This window comes from Stomoxys calcitrans, chromosome 1 (assembly GCF_963082655.1).
Source record: "Stomoxys calcitrans chromosome 1, idStoCalc2.1, whole genome shotgun sequence".
Lineage (NCBI taxonomy): Eukaryota > Metazoa > Arthropoda > Insecta > Diptera > Muscidae > Stomoxys > Stomoxys calcitrans.
The window spans coordinates 20,088,615-20,108,145 of record NC_081552.1 but is presented as its reverse complement, the minus strand read 5'-3'; the positions used below and the strand labels follow the sequence as shown (position 1 = coordinate 20,108,145).

The window sequence follows — 19,531 nt, the reverse complement described above, 5'->3', positions numbered from 1 at the left end:
CATACATACTTACTGGCTCTATTCTTCCTATAACCCCTTCTTCACTACTCCTTAAAACCACATGCCAAAATTTTTTGCAGATTCAAAGATTCCATTGCGTAAAGAAAAAAAATGCATTCTTTGTTTGCATGCAAACACAAAAGTGTGAGGACGCCCGCTCATTTGTTTTATAGAACATGGGGCCGCCCTAGTATATTTTTTTTCCAAACTAATAAAGTAGCGCTCAGCAGAGAAGTTGCTTTATACATTTTGCTTTCCGTTTTTTAAAATTAATTAAGTTTGTAATACTATTTTTTATAATATATATATATATATACATATATGTAATTGTAATAAAAATAACAAAACCTAAATTAAAACCATAAGAAACGAAAAAAATATATCTTTTTTATAAATATTTAAATTGCTCTCTAGGTGGAAAAGAAACACAACACCCCCTACCGAATACTGAAAAAGCCTTTGGGGTGTTGATTAGATTTATCTTTAGGTCAGTTTGATAGTTATAATGAAATTCCTTTTTTAAAATGGCTTTAATTCCAGAGAGAGAGAGAGAGAGAAAAATCATCTCTTAATTTCTTAACATAAAATACATCTTTAATTGTAATTCTCATAAATCCCTCTTGTGTATAGGCTTAAATTTTAGATGTGTTTTTTACTTTATTTCTCCTTCCTAAGAAAACACCCAAAAAGAAAATCTTCCATAAATACATTTGAGAAAATAGTTTTTGTAAAGAAAAAGATTTGAAAATTATAAAACAATCATATATATATAATTGTGTGTATAAATAAAGAACTGATAATACGGAATAGTAAAACATAAATAAAAATATGTCTTTTTAATTATAAAGGGGGGAGGCAAATGGGCCATGAATAGGTCGAAATATCGATGTACCACATAGATCACACACACATGAGGCAGACCACGAAAGATGGCCAAGCTTACAACCCCGACATAAGTGGGTTACTATCTGGCCGTAATCGTCTGGTCCTAGGGGGCTTTAAGGCGTATCACACTTCATGGCATTCATCCCTAGGTAACGACCAGCGTGGCAGAGCAGATTGAAAGCTCCACGTTTTGCACGGTGAATGAGGATGCCTCCACTAGGATTACGAGGAGGTGCAGCAGCTCGCCAGACATCTCCATTGCATCCCCTGATCTCCTGAATGATGTATCCTGGCAAGCCATCATCTCTTTGGGGTCAGACCACCTCCCCATAATTCTCCCTATCGACCGACCACTCGACTTCATAACCTCTGAGTGCCGGACGTTTATCAATCAGAAGAAGGCCGATTGGGCTGGCTTCAGAGAGTATACCAATCGACGCTTCGGTGAACTGCCACCCCCCTCGGATGTGCTAGTGGCCGAGAGGATATTCCGAGACATCATTAAAGCAGCAGCCGCTCGCTTTATACCAGCCGGTCGAATTCCCCAAGTGCGACCCAATTTCCCGGCGCAAGCAGTGGTACTCGCAGACGAGCGTGATGGAATTCGTGCTATGGACCCCGCTAACCCCAGAATCAGCGAGCTGAATAAGCAGGGTAGTCAACGAACACAAGCGGAATTTGTGGCTGGAACACTTGGAGCAATGTTACTTAGGCACCGGTGTAGGCAAACTGTGGTCTACTGTTAAGTCTTTCTCGAACCCCGGTAGACGGGATGACAGGACCTCAGTCACTTTTGGCGAAATAACCGTGAGTGATCCGAAGAGATGCGTCAGGTTGTTCAACCGTCAATTTATTGTGCATCCCGAGAGAGACAGGGCAAGGAGGAGAGTCATTCGCCGTATTCGTGGTCTCCGAGCCGATGAACAGCCATCACAATTTACCGTGGGCGAAGTTACGAATGTCATCCGTGGCGCCAAATCATCTAAGGCATTGGGCCCCGACGGAATCTCTACATTGATGTTGAAGAATCTAGATTCGCCTGGAGTTGAGTACCTTACTACTATCCTCAACCTGTCTTTGAACACTCTTATAGTTCCCGATGCCTGGAAAATGGGCAGAGTGATCCCGTGAGTGAGACCGATCTCCCTTCTTTCATCAGTGGCAAAGACGCTTGTGGCATTACTCCTTCCAAGCCTCATAGGAGAATTTCCATTCGCCGAGCATCAACATGGATTTCGAAGACCGTGCTGCACAACAACTGCTTTGCATGCCATCACCGCAAACATTTGCCGTTAATCAGCCCAGGCCATGAGATAGGACAGTCCTCGTACTGGACCTATCGAAGACATTCGACACTGTCAGCCATGCCAAATTATTCGAGGACATCGCCAACACGTCCCTCCAGTCAGTCTTGAAACGCTGGGTCGCGAATTATCTGTGTGGTCGCCAGTCATTTGTGGAATTTAGGGATAAGAAGTCGAAGCACCGTAGAGTGAAACAGGGAGTTCTCCAAAGTGGTGTGACATCTCCGGCACTCTACCTATCCTCCATCTGAAATCTGAAGATATCCGCAACAAAATCTTCAGCCACATTGTTCACTACAAATACGCGTGAGGTGAATACTGAGCTGACTGTGATGTGGTCGATGGAGAAATGATTCCGACCATCAAGTGTCCCAAAATTCTTGGCGTCACATTTGACAGCTCTTGCACATTCTCCCCATATGCCACAGCAATTTGCGATAAAGTCAAAAGTAGAAACAAAGTCCTCAAGTCTCTTGCTTCAGCACTTGGGGTGCAGACAAAGAAACCTTGTTGACCACGTATAAAGCAATTGGCCGATCTGTGGTAAGTTATGCAGCGCCAGTGTGATCTCGTCAACTTTGGGACATGCAGTGGAATAATATTCAGATCTGTTAGAATGCCGCCCTCCGAACTGCGACGGGCTGTATCCTCAGTTCTCTTGTGGACCACCTCGATCAGGAGACAAAGATTCTACCAGTGCGAAGACAAACTATAGGGTGATTTTTTTGAGGTTAGGATTTTCATGCATTAGTATTTGACAGATCACGTGGGATTTCAGACATGGTGTCAAAGAGAAAGATGCTCAGTATGCTTTGACATTTCATCATGAATAGACTTACTAACGAGCAACGCTTGCAAATCATTGAATTTTATTACCAAAATCAGTGTTCGGTTCAAAATGTGTTCAAATTTTGTTCAGCGATGAGGCTCATTTCTGGTTGAATGGCTACGTAAATAAGCAAAATTGCCGCATTTGGAGTGAAGAGCAACCAGAAGCCGTTCAAGAACTGCCTATGCATCCCGAAAAATGCACTGTTTGGTGTGGTTTGTACGCTGGTGAAATCATTGGACCGTATTTTTTCAAAGATGCTGTTGGACGCAACGTTACGGTGAATGAACACATTTCGAACCGAACACTGATTTTGGTAATAAAATTCAATGATTTGCAAGCGTTGCTCGTTAGTAAGTCTATTCATGATGAAATGTCAAAGCATACTGAGCATCTTTCTCTTTGACACCATGTCTGAAATCCCACGTGATCTGTCAAATACTAATGCATGAAAATCCTAACCTCAAAAAAATCACCCTATACATGCTGTCTTAGCAATACCTTTTGGGCTGTCATCGCAGAAACTATCCAAATCGTCATCTTGTGGATAGATATTCACCGCTCAGAAGCCTTAAGGTAGATCTACATGATCTAGAGCGTGAGATTCAGCGCTACAAGAGAGAACCTCTAGATCAAGCGGCATATCAAGCGGGTCTAAACAACATTCATGCAGACACGGTAGCAGATGCGGTAATTGGCTACCGGGTAAATGTAGTCCTTGGAGAACGACCGCCATCCACTGCACCCGAAGAAATGGACCTCCCCCCGGGAAACCAGAGTAGTTCTGGCTGAATTATGTTCCGGCAGATGCAGCCGCCTCAACTCCGACGGAACGAAGATTGATGCCGACGTGCAAGATGTATGTCCCGATTGTAACCAGGGACCGCACGATACACGTCACCTGTTTAACTGCCCGGCCAGACTCACTCGACTCAGACCCAGATCCCTGTGGGGGCACCCCATCTTAGTCGCAGAGTTCCTGGGTCTTGACACTCAACAGAATCAAGCAGACGAAAGATAGAACACAATAAACTGCTACAACAACCACGAAAGATTGTCAATAGTCATCTTGAAGAACAATATCTGAGAGAACATCTTATCTAGCTAGACCGTTGCCGTAGTGCGACCGTAGTTTCCAATCACTTCACTCGAAGGCCCTTAGTCCATTGTTTTTGATCTTTTGCACGTGAAAGCATGGAAATGAAACAGAGAGAGAGAGAGAGAGAAACGATTATAATTCCGCCTCGCCAGTCACCCTCGGACTTTACAGAAGTCAAGAATGTAGTATGTATGCCGGGAACCAAGGTGAATTTAAAAAGAAGGTCTCACGCGAACAGCTGATAACAGCCAGTCAGTTGTGTGTTTAGGTTAGGTTTAAGTGGCAGTCTGCCATTAGACTCACCTAGACGTTTTCATCGATTGTGATACCACAGAAGCAGAAAAAGGAAGATGCCTTCTAGCAGCGTTGCATTGCAAGTTGCATTCGTTGGAAAAAGTAGGAAAATTTTTCTTAAAAGGTGGTACAAAAGTGGCACAAACTATATAGGCATAAAGTTCGGTTAAGTCGACTCGTATGTGTTCTCGACTATGTATTACAAGGTTTCTGGACGATTTCTCTCACTTTGGAGACCATGGCATGATTATTTAACGAAAATGGATTTAAATTAATAAGATGCTTTTAAATGAGAACAAGTAAAACCACCATGGATTCCGCTAAAAATTTACCCTTGTTAACTGAGTTTGTATTTGAATTATGTTGTTCTCTAGAAGCCATATCGATACTTATGGGGGCCTATATCACCATATTGACCGATTCGGATAAAAGTTGAAAATTGATGCTTCTAAGGGTTCAAGAAGTCAATCGGTTTATATCGGGACTATATCTGTTTATTGACCGATTCTAATGATACTTGACATGGAAGTTGAAAGTTCTAACTCAAGTCTTTGTTCCCAATTTCATCTAAATCGGATGAAAATTGAGGCTTTTTTTAAGGGCTCAAGAAATCAAATCCTGGGATCGGTTTCTATGGGAGCTAAATCTGTTTATAGACCGAATCATACATGGATGTTGAAGCCCATAACACAAGTCCTTGTTCCAAATTTCACCCAAATCAGATGAAAATTGAGGCTTCTAATGGCTCAAGAAATCTAATCGGGGGATCGGATTATATGGCGGCTATATCCAAATCTGAACCGATATAGCCCAGTTGCAATTCCCAACGACCTTCATCAATAAGACGTTTCTTTGTAAAATTTCAAGCGGCTAGCTTTACGCGTTCAACCGCTATCGGATTCAGAGGATTCAGAATACATATACTTTATAGTGGCACAGATCAATATTTCGAGGTGTTATATACAAATTGATGCAGTTTCGGAAAATATTGGGTTGCCCAAAAAGTAATTGGGGATTTTTCATATAGTCGGCGTTGACAAATTTTTTCACAGCTTGTGACTCTGTAATTGCATTCTTTCTTCTGTCAGTTATCAGCTGTTTCTTTTAGCTTGCTTTAGAAAAAAAGTGTAAAAAAAGTATATTTGATTAAAGTTCATTCTAAGTTTTATTAAAAATGCATTTACTTTCTTTTAAAAAATCCGCAATTACTTTTTGGGCAACCTAATAGCTTTTAGCAGGCGGATGGACAGCAACAAAATTTCTAAATGGATTTTTTTTACCATACTCGGCAAGATATGTAATGCAAATTTGCATCAAGGAATGGGGAGCATACATCATATATTTCAATGAGTGCAAATTCTCGAGCAGCCTTACTCGTATTTCGAGATATTGACGGACCTATTCAGACCGATCGACATAATATATACACGATCACTATTTCGATTAGCTACAAGCTTAATTATGAAATGAAAATGACCCCAACAGGGGGTATAAATAGTTGCAAATTAAAGTTTTTCTATGAACATTCATGATTTAACCTAATAAAAGGGGATCCTTAATATATAGTTAAGTCTGAACTACATGTCGCTAAGCGACAAAAATTCTTTCTTTGAAGAGGTGACGCTATCAATGGTGATGGGAGTACCACCACTGGAAAAAAACTTCAGATACTTACGTCAGAGGAGTGAACAAGTCGCCAAAAAACCCAAAAAGTATGGTATTTAGTAGCACAATAGTATCATTGTCGAAAAAAAGTGTAAAAGTTGATACTTAAGTGGTACAACGGTAACGCTGCCTTTTAGTTCCTACCGTTGAACCATCCAGATCGCTTTAAAAAACCCAACAACTTGCGAATGTTTACATCCGCTAAATCAGGCAGGTTATCAGAGAAATGAGAACCTAAAGAACATCTTCTGACTGCCAGTGCAGGACACACACACACAGAAGGTGTTCTATAGTCTCTTCTTCTTCGATGTCGTCACAGCTTCTGCAAAAGTCGTTGCTGGATAACTTCAGTCTGTCACTATGTTTTCCGATTAGACAGTGACTCGTCATGACGGACACAATGGCTGTGACGTCTGTTCTAGCCAGTGACAGCAAAGCGATAGACCTCTTCAAGTCTAGATTAGGCCACATAGTTTTGGAATGTTCACAGCCATCTATCATTCGTTGGTTGTCCATCGGGTTTTATCCTGAAAACTTAGCTTACATATCGCTAGAGGCATAGCCACAGATTCCGGTTTCCCTGGAATGTGTAAGGTAGTTCCTAGTCTCGTAAGTTCGTTCGCTTTAAAATTCCCTGGGATATCTCTGTGGCCCGGTACCCAGAACAGGTGAATTTTGAACTGTTCAGCCATCTCGTTGTGATCTGTGACAGGCGAGGCCGGTTTTTGTGTTCAGAAATACGTTCTCCAGGGATTTAATGGCTGCCTGGCTGTCTGAGAAGATATTTATGCCAATCGTCGATATGACATTATATCTTAGCCATTCCACCACTTACTTAATTGCAAGGATCTCCGCTTGATACACACTGCAGTGGTCGAGTAACCTTTTCGATATGACCAGTTCTAGATCTTTAGAGTACACCCAAAGTCCGCCTGGTCGTTTAGTTTGAAACCATCCGTATAGAAGTCTATGTAACTTCTATTACTAAGAATATCGTAGCTCCAATTGGTTCTCTCAGAAATAGTGTTACAGTACTTTTTATGAAAAAGCGGCTTAGGTAGGGTGTAATCCACACTGCCTTGAACATCGGACATTGTATCATGAATAACAAAGTGTCCGTGGCTGCCAAATGAATTTGTGTATTTTCTCTTTTTGTTTCTCTTTCTCTCATTTTACCTGCACACGTACCACACGAGATTGCATAAAGCCCGCATTGCCAGTCCACGCCAAGTTCCCGTGTACGCCAAAACGTACGGCGGGCACCTTGTCAGACGAGCCACCAGCCACCACTAGTGGTGGGAAAGCTGTGCTCTCCGTCTGCGCCCCCATCGTTCACAGTAAACTCAACTTTTCCGCACTTGTATACTGCCTCCTGTGACGAGGAAGTGTTTTCCAATTGAGTTCAATGAGCTCCCTCTCACTTTTGTGGTCGCTCTCCACAGATAGGAGCAAGCTCGCTCCAAGGTCAGGTCGGCCACTAAACCTGCAGGAACATTCTCATGACTGAATCCTAAATAAGTCCCATCATTCGTAATCTCTTTTAGACGAGATACTATTACTATTCTATTCAGCGTCTCAAGCTTCTCTATCACAAGCGACAACTCTGTGTGCATTTCACTCACTCACGTGATCGAGAGAAGCTGTATTCACTATACATTATAAGACGGACGGAACTGCGCCACCGCCGTCGCAGTACCAAGCGGCTGGAACAGGGTTTCAGGCTCTACATCGGGGACCAAACTACCATACTAAGTCGGGAAGCTAGTCCGCCTGACACAACCCATGATTCCGGTGGTGATACATTGACGGGTCCTCGCGATTAAAATGGATCACAAAAGAATTTTGACTCGGTGACAATTTTCTAGCTGAACCTGACCCGCTCCGCTGCGCCTTCTTTCACTTTATATGGAACAAAATTATCCTTTGAATATTTATTTTCGACAATTAAAGAGCTTTTAGTGAAATACCATGCTACAAAAATATTATATGCATATCGCAAAAGCAAAACAATATGCCTCTATCTGAATCCCATATGATCTTTACTGGTCTATGAATTCGCTCGCAGGGTTTAGGGTCATTAACGTTTGAGTGTTAGATATACTCCATATATAAAAGTCGATATTGTCGTGATGTCCGATTCAGGAGTGTTTTCGGGGTAAGGTGGTCCCTTAGACTCTTGGCCCAGAAAAAATACCAGCATAGTGCTGTTCTCTCAAATACCATTTATTTAAACCCCATATTGCAATCGGTTTAAGGGGAGTTTATGGGATGAGGCGTCCTCAAACACTTGGCCCCAAAATTTGTACTCTTTGGGGGTTGTTTGGCTAAGGGGCGGTGCCCCAAATACATGGTCCCATAATTGGGTATCAGATTCGTATTCTACTCCCAAATAACTTATTTGGGCTCCATATTGCGATGGTCGTACACAATTTTTGTTTGTGTGGTGTTTTAGGCAAGGAGTAGACCCCCAATACCTTTCATTTGAGCCCCACATTGACGTGGTTGTTAAATAAGCCCGATTTTGGGGTGTTTTGGGGAGTGGGGTGGTCCCCCAAACACTTGGCCCCAAAAATAGATCACCATCGTGCTCTACTCTCAAATATCATTTATTTGTTCCCTATATTGCCATTGGCCTCAAAATTGGATAGCAAATTCGTTTTCTAATCTCAAATACCTTTCATTTAAACCCTTTATTGCAAAAGTCAGCTAATATGTCCGGTTTAGGTTATGGGCCCTAACAACTATCAATATCGAGATCCACTCCCTTTAAGACCCAAAATTGTCATGGTGAGCAAATACGTCCTATTTGAGCGTTGTTATGGGGGTGGGACGTCCCCTAGGGAGTTGGACCCGAATTTTGATATCAGATTCGTGGTCTACTCCCAAATACCTTTCATTTGAGCCCCATATTTCTATAGTCGGCAAGCATGACCGGTTTCGGGGGTGTTTTGAGGGATGGGGCGGCCGTTCAGTGACTTGGCCCTGAAAATATATATCAGATTCGTGTTCTACTCTAAAATACTTCTTATTGCAGCCCCATATGGAATGGTCAGCAAATACGTACTATATGGATGGTGTTATAGGAGTGGGGTGGTGCCATACACACTTTTCCCGAATATTGATATCAGATTCGTGATCGTTTACTCCCAAAGACCTTACATTTGAGCCCCATATTGCCATGATCAGTAAATAAGTCCTGTTGGGAGATGTTTTGCGGAAGGCCCCACCCACATTTGGATAACTTACTTACTTACTATTGAACCATGTACAACTTTTAACAAAAAAGTGTTGCTTAGCAGCACGTTTATCGTGTTTATCGATGAGCTAAAAATGGTTGCAATCTTAACGTTCCTACCACGCTGAACGTCTTAATTTTTGGTGTATGGCGGCTACATTTTTTTGTGTCCCCACACATTAATTAAATTACACAGTGTCCTGTTAGGTCATTATGATTGATCGACTGTTTTGAGCTGAGGTGGTCCCATATTGTTATGATTGGTGTATACAGCCGATTGTGTGCCACACTCCATTTGTCACTTGAATGACTCACTTGATCCCCCATTGTTTTAATTGGTCAAATAATCTATTAGAGGCGTTTTTTTTATAAAGCGCCACCAAGATTCATGGACACAAAGTTTAATGTCATATTCGTAATTTTCTCCCGAATAGCTTTCATATAAGTCCCATATTGATATGTACGTTCAATATGTTTGTTTGGGGAATTTTTTGGGGTTAGGGTGGACCCTGGGTTCCTTGGACCCAATTTTTAATACCATATTCGTATTCTACTCTTTCAATACCTTTCATTTGATACCCATATTGTCCTAATCTGTCAACCTTGGTTTAAGTTGGTGTTTTTGGGGTAACGGGGGAGGGTCCGCCGCCTTCCAATATCAACAAATTATATAGCCTATTCCTCCTTCCTGACCATATTCGTAATCTACTCCCGAATATCTTTCATCCGAGTCCCATATTGTCATTATCGTCCAATATACGTATTTGAAGGGGTTTTGGGGTCGGGGCAGCCCCATAGGTATTTGGATCCAAATGTTGATATAAAATTTGTATTCTACTCCCGAATACTTTTCATTTGAGTCCCATATTGCCCCGATCGGTTCACTTTTACATTTGGGCGGTACTTTTGCGGTAAGAGGGAGCGTCCGCCCCACTTGAAATATCAACAAATTATATAGCCTATTGCTCCTTCCGGACCACTCCCCACAATCTGTGAAAATTTGAAAGAAATGGGTTCAGCCGTTTTTGAGTCTAGATTCTGTACTTTTAACCTAGTCAAAACAAAACGATCATCTTTGTCTATCAACGGTGTAGATGTTGAGCAATCAGAAAGAAGCTCTTGATGTTCTGGGCATGAACATTCAAAGTGATGTCCGTTGGGCTAAACATGTATTCGAAGTGTCGAAAGAAGCATTCAAGTGTTTAGGCTTCCTTAAACGTTTAGGCTTCTTCTTAATATTTACACCAATTTCATAAGGCCGAAAATGGAGTACAACTCACATGTATGGGATGTAGCTTCAAAATCATCCCTGGAGCTACTGGACCGTGTACAGAGGAGAGCGATGGCGTTGATTGGGGACAGTGGGGTATCCAACTCTATTGCCTTCCTTCATCATCGTCGCAATGTGGGTTGTTTGGCGCTGTTCTATAGGTACTTTCATGGTGTGTGTTCGTCTGATATTCGTCTTCTTATTCCTGATGTAAGGATGTATGTCAGGGATACTAGACATTCCCGGAACTCTAACCCGTTTGTTATTGATTGGCCAGCGGACCGCACAATGCATTATAGAGAGAATTCTTATTTTTCCCGAACCGTTCCTTTGTGGAATCGACTTCGGGCTAATGTTTTTCCCACCCACTTTGACATCCAAGGATTTAAGACAAATGTCAATAAGCATTACATCCTTTTCCCCCCTCCAATTCCAAATTTCCCCTCGCCAACGCAATGCACTGCATTCATAAAGCGTGTTGTCTGACAGAAAAAAAACCATAGTACGTTTGATCAATAGGTTCTGTTGTTGCTCAAGCATAACAGTCTCACTGCAATTCGAAGTGAAGTAAAACTCAACATTCGATATTTGTATTGCTCTCATTGTTTGAGAGCAGGGAGAATGGTACTGCCTGAGAATATTATTTACCATGTATTCCACCATGGAACATAGGTAGTTTTTCAAATCTCCTGTCCCAAACAAATATCCATATAAATATACACTCATAGATTATTCGGGAAATGAACTTTACGTCTCAGAAAGATTTTTTTGTTTAAAATTTAAAGGTTCTATAAATAAAACAATATGAAATACAATATGATTTCTAAATAAAAGACGAAAAACCATCTGTGTTTACCAACAATAAATTTCCATGGTGTTTTATTATGCTTTATTCACTATATCATTTCATTCAATTTGGCTAGAATAAATGCAGTTGAACAAATAAGCAAATTCATTGAACTTTAAATGGGTGAATCCATCTACAAATACCTGGGTGAGTTCGTTTTTAGACGTAAATACTGCTTGTGTGGAAACGATTTGAAAATGGTTTCTAAATGTTTTCTTTTATTCTAAATAGATTTTCAAATATTATACAAATAAATTGTTTATTTGTTACTCGAACTTTCATTATATACAAGTATAATGCAGTTTTCAGTGGCCTCCCAATTCCTCCCAATTGCCGATATACTTCTTTCAAAAGAGGTCCCATATAATTTAGCTTAAACTTGAATCAGACAGAACTCATTGATATGGGAGACGTTTGCCCCTGCTTCTAAATGGAATGTTCATGGTCAAATTCGCAATTTGCAATCTAAACACAGCTTTTTTCAACGGTGCCTGTCGTTTCTAGCCTATCCACAAGATTGTAATTTAGTTTGCTGCTGCGATAACAACTCAATAAACACAGCTTAATGTCATGTTACATTAGGTCTGTTCGTGCAATTTTCCAGTAAAAGTTTGCGGGAGAGTAAGAGCCATTTTACTCTCTTTAAAACATTTAGAAGCTAAAGTTCGCGATGGACTTCCAGTGAAAATTTGCAGAAAAAGAGCTGATTTTTGTTTTGGTTGGTTTTTTATTTGCTTGCTTGAAAAACAATTTTTTATAATAAAAAATGCTGGCGATACTTGTGAGGTATTTTCCTTAGATAAACGTCAATTTATTGGGAACCATTCGTAGTATCCGTGATCTCCGTGCCGCTGGAGAGCCATCACAATTTACAGTGCACGAATTGTTACAAATGTCATACATGGTGCTAAGTCGGGCAAGGCGCTGGTCCCAGACGGAATCTCTACACAGATGCTGAAGAATCTGGATCTGCCTGGAGTCGAGTATCCTTCAACTGTCCTCAGCCTGTCTGAACACTATTATAGTACTCGATATTTGGAAGATGGGCAGTGTGATCCCGCTACTGAAACCTGGAAAGAACACGAGCAAGGGGAAGTCGTTAAGACCGATCTGTTTTCTTTCATTAGTGGCCAAGACGCATGAGGGATTACTCCTTCCGATCCTATCGTTGGACAATTTTCATTCCATTCGCCGAGCATCAGCATCATTGAGCTTAAACTTGGATCGGAATGCACTCATTGTGGGAAGTTTGCCCCTGTTCCTTAGTGGAATGTTCATGGGCAAATTTTGCATTTGCATTTGCATCAGCACGCATTTCGAAGGTTGCATAGGACTACAACTGATTTACATGCCATCACCGTACACAAAAGTAGGAACAACGTTCTCAAGTCCCTTGTCGGCAGCACTTGGCGTGCTGACAAAAAAACCTTGGACTAACCACCTAATGCTTCTGGATATTATGGCTAGACAATTGCTAGGACCACTGATGTTAGGCTAAGGGAGCTTTCTATTTGCTCATGTGGCGGCTACGGACACTGTGTTATCATTGATGATATCTGCAACCGTTCACAATTGGCAGACTAATTTGCACTAATTTTTTCCAATCCCATTGTGCGTCCCTTGTTTAACTGCCCAGCTAGACCCACTCAATGCCATGGCAGCATCTTCCCTCCTTAACAAATTCAAAGGAACGGTGTTGGTTTCATCGTAGTTCTCCGATGAAGACGATTCCACCAAAACACTTAAGAAACCGATAATTGCTCTTTTCTTGGTGTCTGGAAGAATACAATGATTTAATTTGTCAAGATTTTCCAAATAGTTACGCGAATTTCGCACTTACCTTCTAATGTAGAACAATCGACTTGAGGTAAAATTACAACTTCATTTGTCGAGTTTCCTGTACCAGAACACTAGCTGCTGTCATGAATCTTCATTAAAAGTCAATAAAAATGAAACAAATTTAATAATTGTCAATAAACAATACTTATGTTGTTGTTGTTGTTGTAGCAGTTTATTGTGTTCTATCTTTCGTCTGTTTGAAAGATAGAACAGCTCAATCAGCTCAGTATTCACCTCACGCGTATTTGTAGTGAACAATGTGGCTGAAGATTTGGTGGCGGATATCTTCAGATTTCTTGCAGCGAAATATGAGGCAAGTTCGTTGAGGTAGACGTTCAACCTATCGCAGATGTCATCAATGGGTGTGGGGCCTGATGCCATGATCGTACAATCGTCCGCATATGATACGATCTCTATGCCGTCTGGAGGGGGTGTAATGGAGGATAGCTAGAGGTTAATCAGTGCCGGAGATATCACACCACCTTGGAGAACTGCCTGTTTCACTCTACGGTGCTTCGACTTCTTATCCCTAAATTCCACAAATGACTGGCGACCACACAGATAATTCGCGACCCATCGTTTCAAGCCTGGCTGGAGGGACGTGTTAGCGATGTCCTCGAATAATTTGGCATGGCTGACCGTGTCGAATGCCTTCGATAGGTCCAGTACGAGGACCACTCTATCACATGGCCTGGGCTGATTGAAGCCACGGCAAATGTGTGCGGTGATGGCATGCAAAGCTATTGTTGTGCTGTGCAGTCTCCGAAATCCATGTTGGTGCTCGGCGAATGGAAATTCTCCTACGGGGCTCGGGAGGAGTAATGCCTCAAGTGTCTTTGCCACTAGTGAGAGAAGGGAGATCGGTCTGTACGACTCTCCCAAACTCGGGTGTTTTCCAGGCTTCAGTAGCAGGATCACATTAACTTCTGGTCTGTTGTAGTGTCCTTCATATCCCTAACATCTCTACACAAAAAATAACACAAAAATTGACACTAAAAATTTTTGTAAACGGATGATTGTCATTGGTCGCTGCATTTAATAGACATGTTCATTTAAAATCTACGAAATTTGACAATGTTGCTAGCAACATGTTGTCAATAGCTGTGTTCGGGAACCCAAAAATTTGTGCAAGTTTGCACAGAGAGCTAGTTTTGACAGTTAGAAAATTGAGAATCTGCAAATTTCTGCGGGACTTTTTTGCCAGCAAAAATTTGTAACTTTGAACAGATGTTTTGTTAAAGTCTGCTGTTTTATGAAAACCAGTCGTTACATGCAAATACAAAAGCTAACGCCAAAATGGATCAGAAAGGCAGAGGTTAGTAAACAATACAACCAATCCCATGGCAGCCGGTTGTACGTACCAGATTGACCCGATGGAATCCTCATCGGCAAGGGCTGCCGCCTCAGTGTACGTGTTCGTCTTTTTTTTCGTTATGGGAGAGGCACATCCCGGAGTTCCTTCTCCGCACGCTTCTGGTCCGTGCCGGGAATTAAAAGAACCCCAGACCCTGGTTCTGTTCGGTTTGCCAGAACTGCCTTCATTATCGGTCGGTGTCGGTGAGGTGTAACCGGTGCATGGAGTGGGTACATTTCCGATATTGCTCTTTCCTCACTTCACTACGGGAGTATTAGTCATACTGGCTATGTCGCAAGGTGCTTTGCGAACATAGCCAGCAGTGGGTCACAAGCGTCGTCGTCGTCGACTTCTGCGTCCTCGTCGTCGGACTATGTGACCCCCCCGACCTCTCCCGTACGGCAATTTACGCAACGGCAGCATCTCAGCACAAATATTGCCCAAGCGGACATCGTTAAATCGTCTTAGAATTTTACGACGATCCGAAATATATATACTTTGTAGGGTCGGAAATTGATATTTCGATGTATTGCAAACGGAATGACCAAATGAATATACCCCCTATCCTAAAGTGGTGGGTATAAAAATACTTTCTTATTTATGCATCTACTAACACTTTATTTTTTTCAATGGGCGTCCCGATAGGTAAATTTTCCCTAGATGAAAAAACAATTTATGACAAATTTTTCCGTTTGTTTTTTTATATGGTGTTTCAACGCGAAAAAAGAATATATTGGGTTGCCCAATAAGTAATTGCGGATTTTTCATATAGTCGGCGTTGACAAATTTTTTCACAGCTTGTGACTCTGTAATTGCATTCTTTCTTCTGTCAGTTATCAGCTGTTACTTTTAGCTTGCTTTAGAAAAAAAGTGTAAAAAAAGTATATTTGATTAAAGTTCATTCTAAGATTTATTAAAAATGCATTTATTTTCTTTTAAAAAATCCGCAATTACTTTTTGGGCAACCCAATAGTACCGGCCTTAAGATACAAATTGGATGTAACAGGGCATACCAGATTGCAATTTAAGTTTAATTTCATCTTATAATACCCTGTAATTTCTATTGGAATCTTATCGATTAGTTTTATCGATTATTCACAAATAAAACAATCGATTACGTGAAAATCAACAACAAACCGATTGCAGATTTGTTTATGTTCACTTGTAATTCAACGTGATTAAAGGTCCGGTGTCATATATTTCCGAAAGTTGTTGATTTATAGGCGTAAAAATTAAAGAAGTTGCGGATTTAAAGGGTTAACTTACTATCATACCCCATGGTCATAGAATTCATTTTATCCTCTAGTATAAACTAAAACCCAGTTTGTGTTAAGGTTGTATTCAGCAGTCAGCAGTATGAGTGTATCCTGCGAAATGGAAATGTGTGTCATAGAATGTATGAAACTGTTTCATAAAGGAATTTCATACAGTTGTTTGGAATTGTGTTCACCCCATCCTCTTCGTCCGCTGCACTACTGTAGGCAACGATAAATATACGTGAGTATTTGATTTCATATTTTATATTCTATGCAATGTGCGAGTCTTGTTGCATTGTTTTTTGCTTTTTCGCGGGAAAACAGCCGTGGCAAGCCGGAGATAATATGCTTTTAGTAAGGGGACAAACGTTTTTGTTTTTTAATTTGATAAACGCCTTTGAATTGTAATTTAAATTTACATTATTATGAGCCTATATTAGATATTTTAGGAGTTTAAATATATTGGATATTTGATATAAAATTTCAGCCATTTTTATACCCACCACCGAAGGGTAGGGGTATATTCATTTTGTCATTCCGTTTGCAACACATCGAAATATCCATTTCCGACCCAATAAAGTGTATATATTCTTGATCAGCGTAAAAATCTAAGACGATCGAGCCATGTCCGTCCGTCTGTCCGTGTCTCTATTGAAATCACGCTACAGTCTTTAAAAATAGAGATATTAAGCTGAAATTTTGCAGACCCTTTTTTTGTCCATAGGTTAAGCTCGAAGATGAGCTATATCGGACTATATCTTGATATAGCCCCCATATAAACCGATCCGCCGATTTAGGGTCTTAGGCCCATAAAAGCCACATTTATTATCCGATTTTGCTGAAATTTGGGACAGTGAGTTGTGTAGGGCCCTTCGACAACCTTCTTCAATTTGAGCCAGATCGGTCCAGATTTGGATGTAGCTGCCATATTGTCCTATCTCTTAATTTGAGATTTGGGCTCATAAAAGGCTCATTTATTGTCCGATTTTGTCAAAATTTGGGACAGTGGGTTGTGTAAGGCCCTTCGACATCTTTCTGTAATTTGGCCCAGATCGGTCCAGATTTGGATTTAGCTGCCATATAGACCGATCTCTCGATTTGAGGTCTTGGGCCCATAAAAGGCGCATTTATTGTCCGATGCCGAAATTTGGGACAGTAATTTGCGTTAAGCTCTTCGACATACTTCTGGATCGGTCCAGATTTGGATATAGCTGCCATATTGAACGATCTCTCGATTTGAGGTTTTGGGCCCATAAAAGGCGCATTTATTGTCTGATTTTGCCGAAATTTTGGACAGCCAGTTGAGTTAGGCCCTTCGTATTCATTCCTTAATTTGGCCCAGATCGACTCAGATTTGTATAGAGCTGCCATATAGACCGATCTCTCGATTTAATGTCTTGGACCCATAAAAGACGCATTTATTGTCCGATGTCGCCGAAATTGGGGACATTGAGTTGTGTTGGGCCCTTCGACATTCTTCTTCAATTTGGCTCAGAACGGTCCAGATTTGGATATAGCTGGCAAATAGACCGATCTCTCGATTTAAGTTTTTGGGGCTATAAAAGGCGCATTTATTGTCCGATTTCGTCGAAATTTGGAACAGTGAGTTGTGTTAAGCCCTTCGACATTCTTTTTCAATTTGGCTCAGATCGGTCCCGTTTTGGATATATCTGCCATACAGACCGATATCTCGATTTAAAGTCTTGGCTCCATAAAAGGCTCATTTATAATCCGATTTCACTGACATTTCACACAGTGACTTATGTAAGGCTTTTCGACATCTGTGTCGTATATGGTTCAGATCGGTTTATTTTTAGATATAGCTACTTAAAAGACCAATATTTTTTATACACAATTGAACAACTACTTGTACTAATAAGTATTTGGTCCAAATCGGAATAAATTTCGATAAAGCTGCTATGGGGTATAAGGTATGCATTTTTCACCGGATTTTGAGGAAAGGTGGTTTACATATATACCCGAGTAGGTGGGTAATCAAAGTTCGCCCCGAGCGAACTGACCGCCTTTTACTTGTTATCTTTTCTCTTGCGACATATGTGTGGTATTTAGTCGTGACCTGAAAAGTCTTGTCAGAGGCACGCTGTCCTTTTATTATGAAAGCCCTTTATTTGTTGAGTTAAAACTTAAATCGGACATTAAACCCATCTAAATTCAGAAATATCACATTTTTCTCTAAAGATGGCGTTTCACACTTGCTGATCAAACCATTTGATATGATTTCAAATACATACATTTATAACAATTGTCTTCCAGATTATAGTCCATTTTTGCCTTTTGCAAAATTTAAAACTGTTTTTTTCTTTTTTTTTTAATTTTCTTGTTCACTGTTGAAGGTAATCTTTGACCATTTGTGGGGTTTTTAATCCAAAACACCCCTAGTGGGAAATATGCGAATCCCTTTACGTATTCAAGTCTCTGCTTTGATTTGGGCTCTCAATTCTCACCACAACAAACATAAATGAGTGCATGAGAGACGAAAAGTGGCAACCTACTGAGAATCATTGACTTTAGCTGGTCCTTGAATAGGGGTGAAGGTTTGTGTATCAACGAATCAACATCCTTGTACGAGGTGTAAATAGTATTATAGTTTGTTTGGTTGGAAGCAGTCAATAATTGAGTTACAGTACAACTGTTGGCTTAGGTTACGGATGTGCGTGCGGTGTGTCAAAAGCCGGTATAACAAAAAAGATTTTTTTAAACAGTTAAATGTAATGTAAATTTCAAGTCAATTTCTTTTAATACCATGTGAATTTTTTTTGTGATAGTAGCAAATTGAATAATGAATGCCTTTAAAATGCCACATTATAGCATGTGGATGTTTGGGAAAAATGTGAACAAAATATCACTATTCGCAGTGAATATTTCGTTTCAACGTTGACATTCATTGAATGTAATGGACCATTTTATTTATTTATTTGTTCATTCAGAACATGTAACACAAAGCCACAAAAATGGCTAATGTAGATAATTACAATTGGCTACTCATTAGGATGTTTTACAGTTAATAACAATAATTGAGTAACAAATTCGCAATGACTAAGAAATATTTAACAACAATAGTGGTTCAACTGATTCATGTTTAAATAATACTTTTTCTTGAAGAGATTTTATATTTTAAAATAATTAAAATTTAGTATTTAATCATAATTTTTATTTTCTGAATTTTGTAATTTTAAAGCCCTATAAGTGCCCATTCAATAAAATTACAATAAGCATTATTGTATAAATTATTTATAAGAAATATAAAAATAGGCAACTTAAGCTAAATTAAAAGATAATTTGCAATTTTCAACACGATTGTGTAAATTTCTATCAATGTACTAATATTCAACAAGGAGTTATTTAATTTTATTATTATTTTCTTTTTTATATATATCTTTATTTTTTATGAAAATAACGATAATCAGAACCAAAAAGAAAAAACGATAGGAAAACATGGAAAAAAGAAAAAAACAGAGAAAAAAAAAAGAGAAATCATCCTTTTGTATCTCATCAAAGTGTCGAAGCAGTTTTTTTTCGATATGTATCATTGGCATAATTGAAAACACGCAAGGAGTTACGAAGTAAATTAAATTGACGTGCTACTCTTGTAGAAAACATCCCATCCATATGGGGTAGAACTCTTGGTATGAG

The 19,531-nt window shown here is 40.0% G+C and overlaps 1 protein-coding gene across 1 annotated transcript in view; it reads left to right on the top strand.

The window, feature by feature from the left end:
* Positions 1-15,813: 15,813 nt before the first annotated feature.
* The window catches only part of LOC106084653 (uncharacterized), a 145,536-nt gene continuing 141,818 nt past the window's right edge, over positions 15,814-19,531 (top strand). Inside the window, exon 1 of the mRNA XM_059364477.1 lies at positions 15,814-16,118. The gene's annotated coding sequence lies outside the window, so the exon portion shown is untranslated. The remainder of the gene's footprint in view (positions 16,119-19,531) is intronic.